Genomic DNA, 23,222 nt, shown 5'->3' with positions numbered 1-23,222 from the left:
CCAAATCAGTCGATTTAGAGTTAACCTAAATGGAGGTTATCCTGGTGGGCCTGTCTTAATCAGGTGAAAGACCTTTAAACCAGCCTAGACTTTCCCAAAGGAAAAGATTCCCCTTCTGGATTCGAAGAAGTCAACATCCATGTTTTAAGAGCAAGGACCCACACAACCAGGACCTGAAGTGGCCTCTGTGAGTTGAGAGCAGTTCATGACCGACAACTCTCAAGAATATGGGGAGCTCTGCTATGTAGCCACAAGGAAGTGAATTCTGCCAACAAGTCAAATGAACTTGGAAGTAGATGGTTCCTTAGTCAAGCCTCCGGATGGGAATGTAGCCTGACTGACACCTTAATTGCAACCTTATGAGAGCCTGAGCAGAGACCCAGTTTAGCCATGCGCAGACTCCTGACCCATGGAAACTATGAGATAGTAAATGTATGTTGTTTTCAGCCACTAAAGTTGTGGTAATTTGTTATGCAACAATAGAAAACTAATACAGTAGGCATTTCTTAAATGTTTGTTGAATTTAATCAGGGAAATAGAATAGTTCAAGTGAATCTTTGCTGAAGTTTTGGCCAATTTTAAGAATGTAGACATTGTAAAGAATTGCTGTCTTCTGATGAGTCTTCTACCCGTCCAATCAACTTCACACACTTCCAGGGTTTCCATAAATATCAGCTTCTGATTGTCTGGAAATAGGAAGTGAGATTCTCTCCAGCCGTCTTTCGGCATTCTTGGGAGATAGATTGGCTAAAAATTGATGTTGAAATGAGACCACCATCATTTTTCAGTCTGCTCACTATGTACAGAGCTCAGGATGATTAGAAAATGTAAAACACATGTGAATGGCTCAAACCCCTTTAGTTAAATCACATTTACATAGATCAGTTTTCCCGAAGGACACAAGTTAGCTGAACTTAAGCAATTAAAAAAAAAACAAACCCCAAACTAGAACCTTTTGCTAAAGCCAAAAAACATGGATGAGTTAAAGCATATCAGATGTAATGGTTTGTTTTGAGAAGTGTTTGGTTGGTTGTCTATATGTGTGTGTGTGTGTGTTTAAGGCAGATAGAAAAACAGAACTTGCAAGATCTTTGGCTGCCAAGGTAGAAACCCAGTATATGGGGTTTAGTTCCACCAAAGTAGTTGATACCATCAGGATCACCAGTGACCCAGGTCAGGGACGTGCTTCTGGCTCTCCATTACATTCCAGAGCCACTGTAGGGGCCGTGGCAGCAGAGGGACTGTGAATGTGGCTGCAAACAAAATTGGACCCAACCCTGGCCTTGGTGTTCCAACCAGAGCAAGTTTCTAGGACCTTGATGTACTACCTCGGGGGCCTCTCCTTGCTTTTCTGCCTTGTGGAGAATAAGAATAAACTTTTTGGTCCTAGAACCTCTTCCTTCCTATTGACATTTTCAGTTCTACTTGCCCTTGGCTAAATGTAGCTTCCTATTTCTAAGAAAAGAGCCTGAAGGAGCCTTTTGAAGGCCTCACAGACAGTCTCAGAAGGCTTCATGGGCAGCAAACAACTCCCAGCAAACTACAAGTTGATGAGTTAAGTGTAAACGGATCAGACACATATGGGTTACATTTTTGGGGAAATACACACGGGCTTACAATGTAAAGCGGGGCAGTGGGGGTGGGGTTGGGGTGGAGAAGAGAATGCTTGGAAAAATGTGGTTTGGGTCTTGCCAATTGCAAAATGTTAGAAACAAATAATTTGAGATGTTTTGCCCAACCTAGAGCGCGTCTGGATTCACCCTTCTATTTACGTGCCATTTTCAGACTCGACGTGCATGCCAGTGCTGGTTTGGGTCGTGGGTGGATTTTTTTGAATGCAGTTCTTTTGAAAGATGATTGCATGTGTAGCTCCTGAGTGTGCAGGATGGAGTGGTGTTGGGAAGAGATGGGCATTTAGAGATATCTTCCCGCCTCTGGGCCTAACTGTCCTAAGCCCCTCTGGTATATTCTACTTGGAGGTTCCAAGTCCAGGCTGTGCTAGTGGGGAAATGTGGCAGCATGAGAAAATTACTCAACCTCAGTCTCACCACCTGTAAAGTGGGGAGAATATTACCTACCCCAGGGCACATGGGGACTGAGATGCTGTATAGTGTGGTGTTAGGAGTGTGAACTCTGGAGGAATATTCCTGGGATACCATCGCAGCTCTGACAATTGTGTGAACTTGGGCAACTTCTTCAGCCTCTCTGTACCTCAGTTTCTGTTCACCTGTATGATGGGGAAAATGTTAACACCCACCACATAGACTTGATTTAAGCATTAAAAGAGTTATTCCACGTAAAGAACTTCGCATGGTGCTGGGCACATGGTAAGTGTTTGGCAAATGTTAACAATTGCTATTGTTGCTTATAAATTCTCTTGTTACCTTAAGCCTTGGACATGGTAGAAAATAAGTCAAGTTCACCTTGAGGCTGAGGACAAGGACAATTACAAGGATAAGCACCTTACTCTAGCTGCAGGGGTCTTCTCCGGATTATGTTCCTTTTCTTACTGCTTCAGTTTATAGATTAATTCTCTAGTTCTTCCACCCCAGGATAAGAAGCAGGTAAATTTTCCATCGAAACTTAGGCTCATCTTTTTCTCCATTCTAGAGAGGATCCTTTTCTCTCCTCTGCTTTACCACCATCTAGCATCCAGAGTCACCTAATTCAAGAGCCCAACTAAGTCATCCCAGAGTGTGAGGTAACTCCCGGGGCACAGATGGAAGGAAGTCATGAGCTTAGTGTTGTTCTGGTTTGATGCATTGCTTCTCAGTCCTTTTCACACTTCAGGATGAACTGGGGAGCGTTAAAGAGATAATAGAGGTTTTGAGTGTGGAGATTGGGGATTAATACATTTAAAACTCTCCAGATGCTTCTAATGTGCAGTGAGGGCTAAGAGCCATTCTGGCTTAAGCATGAAGAGTGGTCATTGTGGGTGCTTCCCCTGGTCATTTCTTTTTTTTTTTTTTTTTTTTTTTTTTTACTTTTTTAATGTTTTTATTTATTTTGAGACAGAGAGAGACAGAGCATGAGCAGGGGAGGGTCAGAGAGAGAGGGAGACACAGAATCGGAAGCAGGCTCCAGGCTCTGAGCTGTCAGCACAGAGCCCGATGCGGGGCTCGAACTCACGGACCATGAGATCACAACCTGAGCCGAAGTCGGACGCTTAACCGAATCAGAAGTCAGATGCTTAACCGACTGAGCCACCCAGGTGCCCCTCTCCTGGTCATTTCTGACCCTCACCTCTTTTGGCCTGTCCTTGGAAGGCCAAACGGGATTTCTGTCCTCCTGATCTCTGACCTTCACTCAGTGGGCAAGCTTTCCTCTGGGGCTCTGAACTTGAGGTCTACAGAAGCAAGGCTACTTTGTCTCTGAACCCCGGGCAGGTTTTGGATCAGTGCTGCCACCCAGGTGGTTGGCATCCCCACTCCCACCCCAGCGCGGCTCTGGGGGTCTTGTCTGAATCTATGCCTTCTTTTTCTGCTAACAAAGAGTGGTGGTGATGGTGATGGTGGTAGCAGTGATGGTCATTTGGGGGTGGTGGAGGTGATGGTGACCATAATGGTGGTGATGATGGTTTGGTGGTGATAAAAGTTCAGTCAAGAAAGCAGAAGCTTGGAGGAAGTATCAATGTTCTGTTCAGAGGAACCACATGGTGAGCCAAACAGAAGTATCTTTGTTTGCATTTGCTGAGGCAATGGCAATAGCTGGTTGGATCAGTTAGCATTTGGTGAGGAAAGCAGAGCTATTCTGGGTGACATGGAATAAGGGATTTATTATAGAGATTAGACTTCCTCAATGTGGAAGCCAGTGGAAAAGTCTATGCAAGGCTGTTGCCTCCGTGTCTGATGTTGGGCCTAAAGTTTCTACAGGTCAGCAGGGCCTGCACGTGGGATGGAAAGTTGGATATGAAGTGGAGGAGAGCAAGAACAGACTGGAACCTGCCTCTCACTCTCACCGCCTCCAATCTTGATAACACAGGTGACCTGCAGGACAAGTGGGTGCCCATCACTGCAGAGCCACACACGCACCTGGACCAGGAACCAGAGAAGCTGGAGGAGACCCAGTGGGCAGTGGAGATGCTGTGGGCCCAGCCAGTGTCCACAGCACCCAGGTGAGCCAGCAGGTCTGAGACAGCGTGTGTGGGCTCCTGCTGTGCCTGGTGCCCTAATCAGACCTCCCGAGTGGGGTGGTCACTGCTTCACCCTGCCTTCCAAATATCATGCAGATTTCTCTTGTTGCCAGCCTGAATTCAGAGCCATACAGGGAAGGAACTCTGGGACATTGTTTAGTTCTTGTGACACGGGACATGGTCACCACGGTGGGGGCCTCACATAGCTCAGGTGGAGTAAAAGCTTCATCGCCCAGAATGGCCTGTGCATGACACTCACCTTTAACATTTCAAGTGGGGAGAGGCAAGGGTAACCAGACCTGAGCCAAGGGGCAGCTGAAGACTGGACACCAGAGCCCTTTATACTCTCAGGTCAAGGAATAGCCTGGCCATTTCATCTCATCCTCAGAAGCTGGAGTCTTTGGCATCCCCTCTACCCCCTAAGCACTGAAGGCTCACGTCTCGTCCACTAATCCTTGACTTTGCACAGCTCCTGGGTAAGGCTGAAGACACCTGTCCCTCTTTGGGATTCTGGTGTGCCTCTGACCTCGCCCTGGTGTCTCTTTGAATGGCTCTTTTCTTGGTATTGACCCTACTCTCTACTTCTGACGCCTATTCCTGCTAAATTCTCTAGCTGGATCTATAGGTCTCTTTGGTGGCCAAATCCTCAGATGGTGGGCAATCCCCTTGGTGGCTCTAAAGTGCTCAGGAGTTACATCCCTGGGAAAGCTTCTACCCTCTTCCTAATACTCTGGCTTCTGAAGGCTTCATTTACCAACAAATATAATTATCATATAGTTTCTATTCTTGAATTTGAGAATTGCCTTCACCAAAGATGCATTTAGAATTTAACTCAGCCATGCGCTCTCTTATTTTGTCCATCATTGCTCTAACCCATGTGAAATCATGGATGGGTAGCCAGGAATGGAAGCAGCTGGTTTTGAGTTTTGTACTGTGAAATGAGTAGTTTGGGATTTGGTAGTCAGAACTGTATTCGCCCCTCCCTCTTTTTCTCATTTGCTATGCTACCTTGTTTGTGAACATTTTCTCCACCTGCAAGCAATTTACACAAATCGTAAACTATGTAACTGTTGTAATCTCTGTAGCTATGACTTGAGACTGGAAAATGACCAGTTGTCATCAGATTTGAAAACTCCTAGAAAAGGTCCTCTCACTTGTGGTCTCATGCCTGATACTTCTCAGATGGTAGACAAGTTGTTAGAATTGTTTGCACCTCAGTTTTCTTGTCTCTGAAGTGAGTGGGTTTGCCTTGCATTTCATGCTATGTTCTTTGAAGTCCCCGGCATTGCCAGAGGACTCATTGGGACATTGGAGTTGGGGAATAGGATGGGGTCTAGGCTCCCTTCATCCCTCATTCAACTAGCAAAGAATCACCTATGTCTATTTTATATATATGGTTTCTGTGATAGATTGGATTATTGGTTAGCTAACAATCACTCCCTGCCCTGTCTTCCTTACAGCAGACTGTACTCTCCTGTCCTACTGACTTTGGGTTTGGCCATGAGATTTACCATGACCAATGGAATATGAGAGGATGTGACATAGGTAGAGGTTTCAAATGTACTTGCAGGATTTGTCTTGCCTCTTGTGCTCTTTAATTTACTAGGAGAATGTGCCCACAGGTAGTCACAGTAGAAAGGAAGAGAGAGTTGTGCAGCAGACCCAAACCTGACCATAGCCTGAGTCCCACCTACACTCGTTTATTACCCTCAATCTGCAATCTGTAAGCATGAGAATAAATGTTGTTAAAAGCATTTTGTTTTGGGGAGTGGTTTGTTACACAGCATTATTATAGTCATAGCTAGCATAGCTTACAAATAAGTTTTAATAAATAATCATATCTTTTGGTTTAAAAGAAGTTTGAATAGTTCTGGCTTTGCTGATTTTTCAGCTCTCCCACCCGGTTCTAACATCCTAAGTTTCTGTCTCTGTATGTATCTAGGAAAGAGAGAGAGGGATAAAGAGTTTTAGAAACAAAAATCTTAAGGAAAGGAAGAAAAGAGAAAGTAGAAGATTTTCTTTTTTGGGGAAGGGATGCTTAGCAGGGAGCAGGGAGCAGAGATGGACAGATCCATAGTTAAAGTGTGTTTTATTTCTTTGAATCATCAAGTAAGCAGATTTCACCCCTGGTATTATCTTGCACTGTTACATTATTTTGTCCACTTCTGTATTCCATTTGCACAACCTCTGAAATTCCAGGAAGAAGGTAAAAGAATAACATTGTACATAGCCCTGGGTTGTGCTGTGTTTATTTCATCATGGACCGTTCACTTGGGCTTAACCTCAAACTGACCTTTCTGACTCCAGAGAAGACAGCAAAGCTTTGTCAACAGATTCAAAATCATACTCTAAAGGAACAGAAATAGCTCACTTCCTCGGCTAGAGATGTTTTCCATTCTCACTTTTCGTGTCTGTGGTCATAGGCAGATCATTTTTAGGAATTCCTAGACAACTTTATTACTGAAGTGCATGCACAGATACCCTGGGGTCTTAGACAACCGGCACCCCACACTAAACGCTGAATGTATTAGCAGCAGGTTAGAGGGAGGATGAAAGTCTTAGGCTATTTTCAAGCCTATTTTGCTCCAGCGCTTTTCAACATGGCTTCATTTTATTGTTAAAGTTTGAGGACATCTCAAATGTAAATATAAAACTATAGTCCAGGGGCGCCGGGGTGGCTTAGTCGGTTAAGCATCCGACTTCAGCTCAGGTCATAGTCTCGCGGTTCATGAGTTCGAGCCCCACGTCGGGCTCTGTGCCGACAGCTCAGAGCCTGGAGCCTGCTTCAGATTCTGTCTCCCTCTCCCTCTGCCCCTCCCCTGCTCACGCTCTGTCTCTCTCTGTCTCTCAATAATAAATAAACGTTAAAAAAACAAACACTATAGTCCAAAGCCAAGAATAAGGGATATTTGGATGCCCTCAGTTCGAATGAATAATTAAAAGGTTACTATATCCTCTGCAAGGATGAACGATATTTTGGACCAGATCATTAGAGGATGGTGCTATTTCCCAGAAAGGGTCTTCTGAGGTTTGTGAGGGCAGCATGAGGCAGGCTGGGCTTGTCTATGGCATGGGCTGGGTTTGAGGTCATCTCTGCCATCAGCCTGTGCTCAGGTTGTGTCTTACACTGATGGCCATCTGATTTTGGGTATTGAATGATTCACCTGCTTGTTTGTACTGGATTGAACGCCTTTGAGGACAACAGGAGCTGCTTAATATTTTACAGCCAGAAGTTGGCACTACCTATGTATAGGGAATTCTGCATGACCCACAGTGTCGTGTAGGGAGAAGAGGGCTCTAGGAGATTATTTAATTTAGGTTGATTAATGAGTATCTAGCAAAAAAATGTGCCAATAGTTGTATTTATTGAATGCCAGGAGATTTTATAATAAAGACCCTTTTCCGATAACCTCTAAAAAGAATAAAAGAATATATACCCACCCCCCCCCCCCACCCCAGCTAAAGGAAAGATGCAATTTAAAGAGACAAAACCAATCGGGATAAAGGCAAGAAAAAAGAGAAAAGGAACACAGAACAGTTTGGACAAATAGTAAGGTAGGGTATTTGAATAGAAATGAGCCAGTTATTACATTAAATATTAGTGAACTAAATATTACAATTGAAAGGTAAAGGTTGTCATAGTGAATAAAAAACAAAACTGGAGTCTATGCACCTTGTAAGTGATATACCTTAAAATAAGGTGTATGGCCACGGTCCTTTCTGAAAGCAGCACGGCGTGTACCAAGAGTCATAAGTTCACTTATACCGTTTGATCTTATAAGTCATTATAGTTAAGACCTCAGAATGTGGAGTGGGATAGACCTTAGTTCAAATCCCATCTCTGCCCTGTATAAGCTATGTGATCTTGGGCAAGTAACAATCTTTTGCTTTTTCATCTGTAAAATGAGGGTAATTTGTACCTTTCTCATAAGGATGTTGTAAGGAGTGCATGACAATTTGGGTATAAAGTTCTTAGCACAGAGCCTGGCATGTAGTAACTGCTCAGTAAATGTTAGCTATTATAATCACTGCTGCTGCTGCTGCTACTGTTTTTTATTAATGGGTTAAAAGCAGTTTCTAATATCAGGGAAACAATTATATCAGGGAAATAGTAAGCTAAAGACAAATGTAGTATGCATGAAGATGTTTATTGCATCTGCCTATAGCAATAAGAAATTAGAAACAACCTGTCTCATTCATTCATTCATTCATTCAATTCAACAAGTATTTACTGAGATCTTATTACATGCTAAACGCTGTTCCCCACTGTTTGGGATACATCAGCGAACAAGACAAAAGTCGCTCTTTTGTGATGGGGAATGTGTAGCTAAACTGTGGGGCAGTAACCCAATGGAATGTTCTGCAACTGTTAAAAAAAATAGCAGTGAAGGCATAGAAAGTTGTTTGTAGTATGTAAAATCAAAAAACAGACAAGGAAAACAGAAATGCCTTAAAATATGCCTGGGTAGACAGAGACTGAAATGGAGCCTTTGAAAATACAGATGCCTGTAAGGGTGATGCGATTGTGTTCTTTATTTTCAATAACATATGACATGGTTTTATGAAATTATGAAAAAATATATGTAAGTAATTGAAAAAAGTGAATTGGCACAAAGAAAAGCTTCTTATGGTTAAGGAATCAAAGTGAGGCTCTAGGCAGAAGAGGAAATTGCCTATGTAACAGGGAAGGGAAAATTGCTCTTTTGAAACAGAAATGACCGTTGTAGCTTCCCTGTGTGCTGGGAACAGAAGATTTCATGCCAGGGAAAGGCAGTTCTTTGTTAAGGAAACCTTATTAAGCCGATGAGTAGAAGAGGCCCCGAAGTCCCTAGAAAGGGGTAGTTCATACTTAAACATGTCTGTATAATAAAGTAACAGAAACTTCAGTTTTCCCTCGGCAGTTTGAGGGTAGAAGGAGAAACAGGGATTTGGAACCTGGAATTTGGGGAGAAGATGAGCAAGGAGAGATTCAGCTCGAGAGGGCAAGAGTGGTGGGGATAGAACGGCAACTTTAAGAACACTGATAACTAATATTCAATTTTAAGCTCTTTTCTGTTTTTTTTTTTTTCCCCACCTTTCCCTAACAGTGTGACTATGGGATTGAAAGAGGGGGTAATGTCCTAGGAGGAGAGCACATACAGGTGTTCAGAGGAGAACACGGAGGCAGGAGGCAAGATGGCGACTACAGACCATGAAGTCTCTGGAAGGGAGAACTTAAGTGTGGGGTAGCTAGGAGACCTCAAGTTCCGCCCCCCGCCTCCCAACATGCCCTCCCCTGGGAATCCTGAGGAGAGTACTGTATTCCCATGGGATGTGGGCTCAGGACATTTTGTTTGGATATTAAAAGAAGGCTGGTGCCATAGGACATTCAGAATTCACATACACAAGGTGATCCTCGCATCCTGTTCAGAGGCTATTTTTTTCATACTGACCCTTCTTAAAGCCTCAGAATGCTTCATTGCCACCACTACCAATATAATCTTTTGCAAATAGACACCCTTCTACCTAGGAATCTTGCTATTAAAAAAATGTTTATTTATTTATTTTGAGAGAGAGAGAGAGGGTGGAGGGAGGGACAGAGAGAGGGAAAGAGAATCCTAAGCAGACTCAGCCATCAGCACCGAGCACGACGCAGGGCTTGAACCCATGAACCGCGAGATCATGACCTGAGCCGAAACCAAGAGTCGGACGCCCAACCGTCTGAGCCACCCAGGCGCCCCAGGAGGCCTGTTATTTTAGGTGCAGCAAGGTCTGGGAGCAGTTCTGCCTCTCCATGAAGGCCTTAGGGAGGATGAGTTTGTCAGATCATTTGGTTACATGGGCAGGAGGTTGGGCAGGTTTTGGTGGGTGGTGGGCTGAGGAGAGAAGGGAACAGCAAGCAGACATGAATAAGCGCGAACCTGGGGCACTGAGGCTGATCGCTTGTGGAGGTTGGTGGTGGTGGTGGTGAAAAGGGGAAGCCGCATGAAGTCTCCTGGGACAAGGAGGGGACTGGTATCTAGACCCTGACTCCTGCTCCCAGGGAACCTTGTGACAACAGTCCTTTTAAGAATGGTGCTCAACTCAAAGGGTTCTAGAATAGCAACCCTGTGTGGCCTTGGTGTACCAAGGTGCAGGTGGGTGGGAACCATCTGTCCCAGGTGCAGACCATAGGGGGAGGGGACGGGAGTGCATTGTCTGTGGAGAATTTAAAAACAGTAATAAAGCATACGGATTGTTGCTATCATCAGGTGCCAGCAGTTCACTGTAGGGTGATAAAATGCCTCTCCCTGCTGGGACAGCCTTTTCAGGTCGTCCCTGTCCTCTGGCCCTCTGCCGCTGGGGGATGGAGAACAGCAGAGGTGGGGAGTCCAAAAGAGGCACGTGCAGGAAAGAAACCCAAATTCCTCAAACTGGTAAATAAGAGGATTTCAGGACTGAACTTGAAAAACATGAGCCTGGCCAAGGGCGGGGCAAGAATATCCTCAGAAGGCGGCAGCTGAGCAAAGGTTAAGCAAACATCGGTGCCAAGCCAGTGGCGGCTTGGTAAATAGGCGACTCACATCCTCTGCAAGCTCTCAAGATTAGTGTCTTTTCAGAGAAAAGAAAGGACCTGATCTCATCTGAGGCAGGGAGAGAGGGCCAGCGCCTCTTTTGTGAAAGATAAAGGCTCCAGCAAGATCTCGAGAGACTGTTGTAAGAAAAACTGGAGAAGATGCACTTGGCCATCCTGTAGACCCCGGGACATTCCACAGGGGTGGGAGGAAGCCCAGATCTCTTCTAAATTGAGGTGTATATAGGAACAGGGTGGCGGGGGTACAACACACAGTAAGTACACTGACACGTCCCAGAGTGAGGTCCCCACCAACAGCATCAGCATCACCTGGAAATTGGTTAGAAACGCAAATTCTCAGATCCCACCATGACCTACCTGCCGAATTAGAGACTTGGAGGCTGGCGCCAGCAATCTGTTTTTAAATAAGCCCTCCTGGTGATTCTGATGCCCACTGAGTTTTGAGAACCACAGGTTGGGAGCTGACTCTGGGGTTTGACTCCCTCTGGGAGGTAGTGGCAGCTCCCCTCTCTGCCCTCTCCCCCATTCTAGGTCCCCGGGGCTGTGGGAAGGATGAGTGATATGACAGCACTAATGAAGAAGACGCAGGTCAGTTTGTGAACGTTAATTTGTGAACATTAGTTAGCTCCTGGGTTTGTATTGTGAAAGATTCCAAGGAAAGACAATTCTGTTCTGGTGCCTCATTCTTTTTAATCTAATGGTCTAACTCAATCCGTATTATTTGGGCAAGTTCTTCCAATTGTCTAACCTAACCTAAATCTTTCCTACTGTACATACAAATCTAAATTTGTGGTAATGTGTTGTAGCAGCCATAGGAAAGTAATAAATGAGGCTCTGGGCCTGTAGTTGGGCCAAGGCTATGCATCTGTCCCCAACTCCAAGAAAGGTCCTGCAGTCTCTGTACCCGAGGTATTAGGTTGAGATGTGAGGCTTTCTTTGAGAAACTGGCTGCACTGAATCTCTGGAAGTCCTGGATTGGGTGTGGTGGGAAGTCTGGATCCAGGGGCACTTTCAAGGATGCTCTTGGGGTAGCACTGATAGCTGGGGTATCAATATGGCAGGTGGTGTGGAGAGGCACAGCTCTGGTGGGATTTTCCAGGTCTTCCCAGGAACAAGTCAGGCATGAGGATTCGTTTGAAATATTCCATCTCTCTTGGGTCTTGAATATCCCTTGCTGCCATGGAGACAGCACAGGCCTTAGACTTGGTTCTGTCCTAGCCAGATCACTTCATGTTGGTGCAACCTCAGGCAAATTATGTAACTTCTTCTTTCTTCCACTTCCTCATTTAGAAAATGCACTTTGCCATGTTGTTATAAAGGGGACTGTTACAAAGTATAAATAAGACAATAATATAAAGCGCCTGGCACATCATGGGACAGTGAATCTTTCTGCAGAAGGACAATTGTGGCATTCTCTCCAGCTTGGTGAATGGTGGTAGAACCAAGTGTGAGTACGTTTCTGCTGGCTTATGTGGGAACCATGGTTATTCAGAGATTTGGAGCTGCTGGGAGTGCAACCAAGCAGGCAGTCTACTCCTTAGTCCCTTTGAAATATCTACAGATGGTTTATTTCTCTAGGTTTTAGGGAAAGGATGTGAGAGAGGAGATTGCACAGCCCAAGGCATTGATGATCTGGGTTCTTGGTTGCCTCAGTGGTGGCTCTAGCAGGGAAGAAAAGAAGAAGAGCTTTGTGAGCCCTGAAAACACATACACCATCACCCTGGCCAATGACTCCATGGAAAAGGCATCTTTCTTTCTCCTACTAGCCCCCTGGAATAGCACTGCCTGGGCCTCCCCATGTCTGGTCTTCCTGACATTTGTATCCTTCCATAGTCAAAGGGCTTTTATGGGGTCTGGTAAGCAGAAGACCTAGCGTCCAAACTTGACCCTAGGCTGCTCTTTCATATCTACCACTCTCGAATGAACTCACCATGGCAGGAGTCTGCTCCTCAGCCACACTTAAGTTAAAAGAGAATGACTTGGGAAGGCAGTTCTGGAAAGACAGAAATGCCAAGTGAGCCTGCATTTGGCTTCCACCTCCTAGCCACTCCTGCGGCAAGCCCGTGATCTCAGGGTGCTCAACGCCCTTCAGTCTGGACGCTGACTCATTGGACTCCCATCCAATGTGCTCTTGGGTTAGCGAGAGTTTACAATAGACCATTAAGGATCCAGAGGATGATTCTCTAGAACTTTCTGACTCCGTAAATTTGAGAATAAAATGAGAATAAGAAAATGTATAAAGTCTTGATTTACTCTTAATTCATATTTCCACAGAGAGTTAAATGTTCCTGTGCTTGCCCTCACATTGCTTGTTAATTGTAGTTAACCACTTTTCCAAATTTCCCTGAAGTTTAATCTCTCACTTGATAGCATTTTTCACATAGAAACAAATTTTTAAAAATCACCTGCCAGAGTTACTTTGCACATGTCTTCAGCTAGAAGAGATCAGTGGAATTGAGTCCAACCATGGTCACTGATCAGCTATCAGGGCTTTTTTCCAGCTTCAGATTGGTACCTTAACCAAGTTACAAATGGCTGCATCCCCTAGGACTTTGGAGTTGTATCATACTGGGAGTTTATTTTTTAAATTCATTTATTATTATTATTATTATTTATTTTTTATTATTTTTGTTTTAGAGAGAGAGAGCTCACAGGGGGAGGAGCAGAGAGAGAGAGAGAGAGAGACAGACAGACAGACAGACAATGTCAAGCTGGCTCCACGCTCAGCATGGAACCCAGTGCAGGACTCAATCCCATGACCCTGGGGTCACGACCTGAGCTGAAATCAAGAGTCAGATGCTCAACTTACTGAAACACCCAGGTGCTCATTAAGCTCACATTTAAACTGTGAGTTTAAATGAAATGAAACTGGTATTCTGAAATGCCAAGGCCCTATCCCCTCTCTACACCCCACATAACCACTTAGGTCTTCATTAGCTAGAGCTAGGTGCCATCTGACTGCACTAATGCAAGCTAATCCACCTGAGGGTGTTTGCCCAATAATCAAAATGAATTTTAGTTTGCTAAAGGATCAAATGTGAATGTGGTTTTTGTTCTGAATTGTTATTTGGAGGGATTGTTTTTATTCCACATTTATATACTTTGTATACTCTTCAGGTTATGATTTTTAAAATAAAAAACCTGTTGAATTGAAGTGCAGTTGACATGTAATATGAAATTATTTTCAGGTGTACAAAATAGTGATTCTATATATACATTACAAAATGCTCACCACGATGAGCGTATAACGATATTACTGACTACATTCCTTATGCTGTACTTTTCATCCCCATGACATTTATTTTGTAACTGGAAGTTTGTATCTCTTAATTCCCTTCACTCATTTTGCTCGTCCCTTCACTGCCCTTCCCTTTGGTAACCATCAGTTTTTTCTCTGTGTTTATGAGTCTGTTTCTGTCTTTGTTGTTTTTGTTTGTTTTGTGTTTTAGTTGCCACATATAAGTGAAATTGTATAGTACCTGTCTTTCTATGTGTGGCTTATTTTACTTAGTATAATACCCTCTAGGTCTGTCCATGTTGTAACAAATGGCAAGATTTGCATGGTTGAATAATATTCCATTGTAAACGTATACCACATTTTCTTTATCCATTCACCTATCAATGGACACTTGGGCTACTTCCATAAATTGGCCATTGTAAATAATGCTGCAATATACAAGGTGTACATCTATCTTTCTGCATTAGTACTTTTGTTTTCTTTGGGTAAATACCCAGCAGTGGAATTGTGTGGCGCTTCTATTTTTAGTTTTTTGAGGAACATCCATGGTGTTTTCCATAGTGGCTGCATCAATTTGCATTCCCACCAACAGTGCATGACGGTTCCCTTTTCTCCATATCCTCGCCAACACTTATCATTTCTTGTTTTTTTGATACTAGCCATTCTGACAGATTTGAGATGATATCTCATTGTGGTTTTGATTTGCATTTCCCTGATGATTAGGGATGTTGAGCATCTTTTCATGTGTCTGTTGGCCATCTGTATGCCTTCTATGGAAAAATGCCTTCTGCCCATTTTAACTAGATTATTTGATTTTCTGGCGTTGAGTTGTGTTGTGTTCTTTATGTATTTTGGATATTGACTCCTTATCAGATATGCCATTTGTAAGTGTCTTCTGGGTTGCCTTTTTGTCTTGTTGATGATTTCTTTTGCTATGCAAAACTTTTTAGTTTGATGTAGGTTTTTAAAAAGAGCTGCAATGACCATTAGGCAAAGAATTCCACCTGTGCACTAGGAGTAAGAAATGAAAGAAAATTATTTTCATGTAGACTTGAAGCATTCTGAAGATTTTTATTAACTCATAAATTAACATTTGTTAGTAATAAGTATCAATTATTAATTATATTAATTTCTAAGAAGACATAATATTAGTTTTTGTACCAGGAATGGTTATAGGTACGGGAGTGACAATATCAGGTCTTTCTGTTTATGTCTCTAGGTGTTACTTCCTCACCATTAATACAAATATATCATGCAGTTCAATGATGCTTATAGAGCTTTGAACAGGTATCATATTAATTTTGCTTGAAATCAGTGGCTCTAAATTGGGGCGATTTAGCTCCCCAGGGGACATTTGGCAGTGTCTGGAGAACCAAACTAGAAGCTACTGGCATCTCCTGGGTAGAGGCCAGAGATGCTGCAACGCATTTTATAATGCATCCCCTCTTACGTCCACATGAAAGATTATCAAGAATTATCCGCACAAAAATGTCCGTAATGCTGAAGTTGAGAATCCCTGCTATAAAGCACAGATTCTTTACTTTTGAGAGCTAATGTGTAATGAGAAATGTTACTGATATGAATGTGTCGAATTTGGGCCCCAGGAGGCAGGAACCTTCAACATTCTGAAATCTGGTTTGCATGTAACTACAACACCAAACGCTAAAATACTGCCCTGTGTCTGTAAATGATACTTATGGCCATTTGCTGGAATTTTAAAAAGAGTAAAAAAAAAAATTGATTCTGATTTTTCCCCTGATTAGGTGTGTGACCTGGGTTTGTCACTTAAACGCCCTGGGCCTCAGTTTCCTCATATAAAATGGAAAGTTTACAACACAGGATCTGTAAGGTACTGTTCAGTTTTTATATTCTGTGCCTATAAAAGTGAATGAAACACTCAAATGTTGCCCTTCCTGTCCTCTGGGTGCTTATAACCCAGGCCCCCTGGTCTGCTGATCCTTCAAATCAGGGTGACTTTCCTTTTCCCTTCTCTCATTAACTGATCAATTTCTGGGCCCATTTTTATAAAAATGTTACAGTCCTAAGGCCCCGGGGTTTCAAATAGCTCCTGGTAAGTTAGAACTCAATAAATATTTCATAGTTAAACCCAAAATAGCAACCTGGCTCCTCCCTAGTATTAAACAGATTGAAAAAGTCTCCACAGTGGGAAGTGGTGGGAAAAGAATATCTCAGCAATTGAAGACATATGTGGAGAGGGCGGTTTTATCCTCCTGGCTGTATCAAAGAGGCAGACTCCTAAAGCGTATTCAAGAATGACCTGCCAATAACAGCACTTTGTCCAGACAAATGCAAGGCCTGTAGTCAAGAGGTAAGGCATATGTATATGTTTGCACTTTGGGAAGGAGAGGCTATAGGTTCCCAGTCCTTGTTATTATGGCTCTGTTGAAATAAGCACATTAATAAATCAGAACTTAGTAATAAGCACTGTATAAATAAGTTTAATAACCCTCTCTGACTTGAATCCAACTATCAAGACTACAAACAGTTGGTTGAAACCTGTCCCTTCTGTGAAAGATAAACTTGGTAGAATAGAAATATCCTTCTGAGAAATTAAAAGCCTTCTCACTGACAACCAGCCACTGGAGACATTAATCTAAAAACCAAAAAATTTGGAGCACCTGGGTGGCTCAGTTGGTTAAGTGACTCTTGATCTTGTCTTAGGTCACGATCTCGTGGTTTGTGGGTTTGAGCCCTGCATCGGGCTCTGTGCTGACAACACAGTGCTTGCTTGGGATTCTCTCTCTCTCCCCCTCCCCCCCTCTCTCTCTGCTCCCCGCCCCCTCTCAAAATAAATAAATAAACTTAAAAAGAAAAACAAAAAAGAACCCCCAAATTGCTACCTTTGTCCATAGTAATCTTTTATTCTATTATGGATTTGCTAATAGTTGGTTAGCTCTGGCACTTAATAATAATCCAAGGTGGACAGAGAAGTTGTGAGCCACTAGCTAGAAGGGAAGGAAGATTTGGAAATGACTGGCTTGGGCTTGCTTCCATAGTTTCTTGGCCATCCAGGAGCCCATTTGCCTGCCCATCAGATTGGTCTGGGCAGTCTTCCTCCAATCTGGCCCATTCTGCAGAACTTTAAGGCAAAGCTGGCACTTGGAAACCCCAGTTTTATGAATGTCTCAGTTACGGATTTCTGGTCTTAATTACGGGGTTGGAGAAGTGATGTGTGCTTTCTAAGATTAGCTTTTACACCAGCTACTGTAACTGGCTAGGCTCTTGCAGAAGCAGCCTGGCAGCTGGAGAGAAATGGCTTTATGTAATGGGGCAAAGAGTCATCGGCATGCTTGGGGGAAGCCTTTTACAGAAACCCTTTTTGCTCTGTGGTTTATGTGTGCTGGCTGAGGATTTTTACTTGGAAAGGAAAAAGGTAAATAAATGATAGTAGTGGGTCAGTTATATTTTTAAAAGTTTGGAAGTTAATGATTTCATGACCATTCTGAGAACCATTACAGTATAGGATCTGTTTCAAACAGATGTTTCTTTCATCCAGCACGTATTATTGAGGACTGGTGATTGTCTTCGTGCAAAGGGGATACAGTCAGCGGGGAACTGCATAAGTCCTTGCCCTCAGGGGTCCTGCAGTCTTCGTCTTTGCCCACTCGTTCTCACCCCTCTTGAATGACTGCTATACAGTTTTTAGTTTGGGCACTTGGATCATCTCTTTTGCCACAGTAATGTAACAAACCACCCAAAACTCAGTGACCGAAAAGAAAAGAGTTGGTCTTGATTAAGCCTATACATTTGCAGGATGGCAGTTCAGGCTAGGCTTGTCCGGGCAGTTCTGGTCTTCCTTGGGCGCACTAATAGCATACTCTCACCGGGTGGTGATCTAAGATGGACTCAGCCACAAGATTCTTCCGGTCTCAGCCAAGTTCACGCATATAAAAGACTGACAGTTGATTGGTTGTTGGCCTGGAGCGGATATGTGTGTGTGTTTATTGGGGGAAGGGGGGGGAAGGAGGCTGTTATCGGGTCATGTGCTTCTCCTCCTCCAATGGGCTACCCCGGGGATGTCCTCCAATCACAGCCGAGCAAGCCCTTGAGGGCTTCTGTTTAAGTTTTGGCCTGTGTCAAAGCTCTGCCCGAAAGTTAAAGCAATAAGGAACTGAGTGAAGGAATGGGGATCAGTGGAGCTGGATCTTTTCTTTTAATGTGAGTAACGGAGAAATATTAAAAATAATCTGAGAACAGGGTATGAAAGTTGAAAGTGACCGTGGGGTTAAATAACGTAAGTGCTTTTATTGAAACACTAGTGTCCGTGGGTGGATGGAAATGCAGTGGTGTGGGGGTTCACCTGGCTCCAGAACAATTTTCATCAAACAGAGCCCCCCCCCCCCCAATTCCCTGTGTCTCCAGTTCAGTCCCTTGGTGGGCCCAAAGGCTTTCTTCTTTTCTGTGACTTTTTGCACACGTAATGTCATACAGCTACTGTGTAAATGTGTCCTTCTTTGTAAGAAGGACCAAATCAGTAAGTGTGGATAAGATGAACTGGTGAGCATCTCCTCCAAACACAGGAAAAACACTTTTTTTTTTTTAATATATGAAGTTTATTGTCAAATTGGTTTCCATACAACACCCAGTACTCATCCCAAAAGGTGCCCTCTCAATACCCATCACCCACCCCCCCCCTCCCTCCCACCCCCCATCAACCCTCAGTTTGTTCTCAGTTTTTAAGAGTCTCTTATGCTTTGGCTCTCTTCCACTCTAACCTCTTTTTAGGAAAAACACTTTTAAATACATATTTTACCACTAGCACCAGGAAAATGGATATATATCTGTCTCTGTATCTATACTTAGGCCTAGCAAATGAAGCTATGCCTGAATGTTCATTAGGATGTTTATATTTCAAACAAATTACTTTTCAGGGTTGAGAGTCATGCTCAGTGAAACCTTTCTGGAGTTGATATTTGTAGTGGAGATACAACATTTTTTCTTTTTTTCTTTTTTCCAAACTTCAACAAAATCTATTGCTATGGTTTTCAACCTGGGCTGCACATTAGAATCATCCAGGGACCTTAACATAAAAATCCCAATGCTAGAATCCCTGAGGTTAGGACCCAGGTATCAGGATTTAAAAAAAACTCCCAGGTGATTCTAATGTATAAGCAATGTTAAGAATCACTACAATGATGAATAAATTGGAGCTTGGTTCGTGAACATCCCTGATGTGGACGTTTTCTTTGTTGGGCTTGCAGCTTTCACAAAGCATTTCTGTCAATGTTTCTGTGCTCTAAGAACCACCCATCCCTGATTGCTAATATTTCCTGTAGCTGTGGTTTTCCTAGGAAGCTACTACACAGCAAAACAAATTCCCTGCGACTGGTTTTTGCATTTCCTCCATTGGTTTCTGCTTCAGTGTTGGTGTCTGCTCACTCATTACCCATGTATGACATTGTGGTGCAAAGCACCACCCTGTTCCCCTGGGAGGCTGGCACACTGGGTACCATGACTTGGTACTGATGAGCCTGCGTTCAGGTCCCTTTCAGTCAAGGCCACCTTTCTGGGGTGTTGTGAGGAATACACAGGATAACGCATGTGTAACCAGCAGATTGCATGAGCTGGACTCAGGGGGAAGAAGCAGAGAGTTACATTATTCTTGTCCACCATTGCTTTTCAGACAGTTTCTTTTGGCCTTTCCTTCCCTATCCCTGGAAGATTTCATAGATGTTTGGTCACTTTCAGGCATTTTAGCTTTGCTCTCTGGTATTAAAAAATTATAATGCAAATCAAAATTTCAAGTTTCTTCCAACTCTAGGCCTGATCCATTCTTGGGAACTTGCACTGGAAAGGTGAAAGGGTGGAGTGACCTTTGTTCTGTGATTTCTTTTTCTTGTTCTTAATTTTTCTCTCTCTCTCTCTCTCTCCCTCTCACTCTCTCTCTCTCTTTTTTTTTTTTGCTGCTGCTAGTTCTTTGTACTTTTAGTCTGATATTAGTGCAGTTGTATTCTGGGGTTGATGGCCTCTGGGTATCGGATACCCAAATGGTGTCTTTTTCTCTTGGGGAGCTTTGTAGATTTTAGGACCCCTTTCCCTAAAGGGGTGTCAGGTACTGCCCACCGCATTGTTCCCTGGCTTGTGGCTCACCTTCCTGCTGACCACCATGGTTCCCCTCCCTTAAGCTTTTTGCTGCTGGGATCACTTTGCCTTTGGAGTTGAATTTTTTTAAGGTGGCTCAAGTATAGCTGTCCTCCATGATGTCTGCTGCTCGGGGAGATAGTTTCTATTTTCTGCTCACCCAACTCTGGAAGGGCAGGCTGCGCCCAAACCTTTTCATACTCTGCTTTGGTTGCAGTGCTAAGAGCTCTGAGTTTCTGCAGCTTCACACGCATCACGCTGAGGGGCAAATTGTTAATCTCTCTTTCAGGCAGATACCCTTTAAGAGCAGAGGTGGGAATGGCTCTCCATGTCACCCAACTGAAATGAACAGGATTCTTTAAATACAAGGTCACACCCCTCTTCAAAGAAATCCTTGCTCCCCAATCTTCTTTACTTATTTTTATTTCCTCATATTGGCTACATGTAAGTGATGGACTATATAGATCACAGAATCAGCCTTTTCCCCTCTTATTAAATTGTGAAACAATCCCGAACTTTAAAAAAAAACGCTGGAAGATCATTATAAAGAACTTCCTGAACCCCGAACCTTTGAGAGTAAATTTCCAACCTGTTGGTGTGCCTGGGTGGCTCAATTGATTGAACATTCAACTCTTGATTTTGACTCAGGTCACGATCCTCGGGTTGTGGGATCAAGCCCTGTGTCAGGCTCCACACTGAGCATGGGGCCTGCTTGAGATTCTCTCTCTCTCTCCCTCTGCCCCTTTCTGGTTCTCTCTCTCTCTCTCTCTCTGTCTCTCTCTCTCTCAAACCCAGGAAGATCACTGTAAATAACTTCCCACACCCCAAACCCTTGAGAGTAAATTTCCAACCTGCATACTTTTACCCTAGAATCTTTTAGAGGGTGTTTCCTACAAAGAAAAGGACATTTTACTATGTAGCTACAATATAACCAATAAAATTAGGAAATTTACATTGATAACTTTGCTATCATCTAACCTCATAGCCTATTCAGTGTTTTCCAGTTATCCAAATAACATCCTTATAGCAACAGGATATGGTTCAGAATCCTGTACTGGATTTCGTTGTCATCCCTTAGGCCTTCTTCAGTCTGGAACCTACCTTGATTTTTATCACCTTGACACTTGGAAATTTGTAGGCCAATTATTTTGTAGCACATCCCTCAGTTTAGATTTGTCTGAGGTTTCCTCATTGCCTCTTATCAAGTGGCACAGAGGTGTCTTTATGCTCTTACTGGTGTTGTTACCTTTGATCACTTAATTAAGTTGGTGTCTTCTAGGTCCCACTGTAAACTTCCTCTCTTCCCCTGTGTAATTGATACATATTTTGTGGGAAGGTAGTTTGAAACTGTATAAACATCTCATTCCTTATCAGACATTCAGTTGATTCATGTGTTTATTTACATCTGTACAGACTCATGGTTTCCTGTTATATTGAATGAATTTTAATTCTTATTTATTTTGATGCCTGGTTTGGCCAGTGGGATCGCATTCAAGCTGGATTCTGTATTCCTTTCACAGAACCCTATCATTCTTTGAGTGATCCCTGGTTTTCTGGCACAATAAGATGTTCTAGGGTCACCTGTACTTTCTGTGCTCCAGCCCTAGAATCAGCCATTTCTCCAAGGAACCCTGGTGTCTTTCAGTAGAAAATGTTAGAAAATGTTATTTAGAAGCCAATGTCTGAGTGCTAAATATACTCCTTGTTCTTGGGGGATTGTTGCTCCCAGACCTCCTCAGTGGCCAGAGCTCTGTGTGTGTGTGTGTGTGTGTGTGTGTGTTGGTGTAACACATAATAACATCTCCATCTTTTGAACTGAGTTCACACAGATGTCTCCTTTTGTAACCCAACACCAGGGCTCATGCCTGCCTTCCCCCTTTCTGTATAACTTTTCCAACAGTGGGGAACCTTGCTTTCATTATATATGTATTTATTCATTTGATCAATTTCCTGGTATACCACCAATCTCCCAAGTCTGCTGCCGTACCCTCCTAGCAGGGTCGCCCTCCCCACTCTGTTGAAACTCTGATACCCTACTCTGAGCCACTGTGGCTTTCCCCACGCCCACCACGGAACTACTACCTTGCTTTGCCCCCAACTAATGGCTCTCGGACTGAATTGTTCAGGAAGGGAATGCAAGCTCAAGAGGCCACTGATCCAATTTTGAGCCACCAATTAGCAAGTCTCACATAAAGCACAGGGGTTCTCTCTGGGGTCCATAGATGCCCAGAAAGTGCATGTAGAAAGTCATGTCAACTTTGGGAAATCACATCTTTATTCTCTAACTTATAACTGCATTTTACTCTTTCCTTCTGTTACAACGGTGGGCAACCCACCACAGCAGTATCAGCGATGACTGTGATTTTGTCAACAAAAATTACACCTATTCTCATACCATATAACAGTTGTTACAGAAACTATTAATGCTCATCACTCATTTAAAAATATGGTAGTTATGAGCTGTTCTTTTAGGTCTTACTCTAAAATAAGTCTGTGTTATGATGTCACAAAATTGCTTTTAAGTTGTTTTGATGATTGTCTTCAACATACTTAGTGTCCTTTATAGTCCTTATATATTCTGTGCCCTAAGAATAATTATCCTGAGAAGAGGTCCACAGTCTTCACCAAATAGCTGAAGGAGTCCAGGGGAACAAAAATGGCTCAAACATCCCCTTTAGTTCTTCTCTTTTAAATATGAAAGCATGTTCCCTTATTTTAAAACTTGGGATCTGAACTTGATAAGAAAATCACCCTCTAAGACAGTGTGGCATGCCTCTGAAATTAGTCTCCCCAGTAGGTTGAGGGTCGTTCTGGGATAATAACTCCCTGGCATGTCTGGCCCATCTGCCTGTGGGTTGAGCATGCTCCTGAAGCCAGAGGACATCCTTAGGCAGGGAGAGGCGGGAAGTCATGACCAGGTAGACCTGTCTGCAGGTGACCTTTGGGGTGATCCCTTTGAAGGGATCTACGTGGACCACCAATTGTGTCTGTCAGCCCCATTGCTTTCTCTCTGGGGCTCAGCTCCTTCCTCTGGAAAATGAGGAGGGATAGTCTCTAATACAATTTGAAGACAATGCTTGGCCCTGGACAAGGACAGTGGGAGCCATGGGAATGGAAAGGCCCTATGCTTTGCCTCTTCTCAGGTGGCAGGGTTGAGTGTGCCACCCTGAGCCTGCCTTCTGCCCTCACTCCCTCTT

At 43.4% G+C, this 23,222-nt stretch overlaps 1 long non-coding RNA gene across 9 annotated transcripts in view; it reads left to right on the top strand.

The window, feature by feature from the left end:
- LOC123577635 overlaps nucleotides 1-23,222 on the top strand; it is a 133,949-nt gene that overhangs the window by 16,890 nt on the left and 93,837 nt on the right. For 8 of the 9 annotated variants that reach the window (XR_006701986.1, XR_006701988.1, XR_006701987.1 and 5 more), the window contains 2 exons: nucleotides 2,611-2,701; nucleotides 3,982-4,114. This is a non-coding gene — a long non-coding RNA (uncharacterized LOC123577635). The remainder of the gene's footprint in view (nucleotides 1-2,610; nucleotides 2,702-3,981; nucleotides 4,115-23,222) is intronic. The other variant, XR_006701997.1, reaches the window with a different exon arrangement.

The sequence above is a fragment of the Leopardus geoffroyi genome, chromosome A1, assembly GCF_018350155.1.
Source record: "Leopardus geoffroyi isolate Oge1 chromosome A1, O.geoffroyi_Oge1_pat1.0, whole genome shotgun sequence".
Lineage (NCBI taxonomy): Eukaryota > Metazoa > Chordata > Mammalia > Carnivora > Felidae > Leopardus > Leopardus geoffroyi.
Note: the sequence above shows the minus strand (reverse complement) of the source record. Positions and strands in the feature narration are given on the sequence as shown.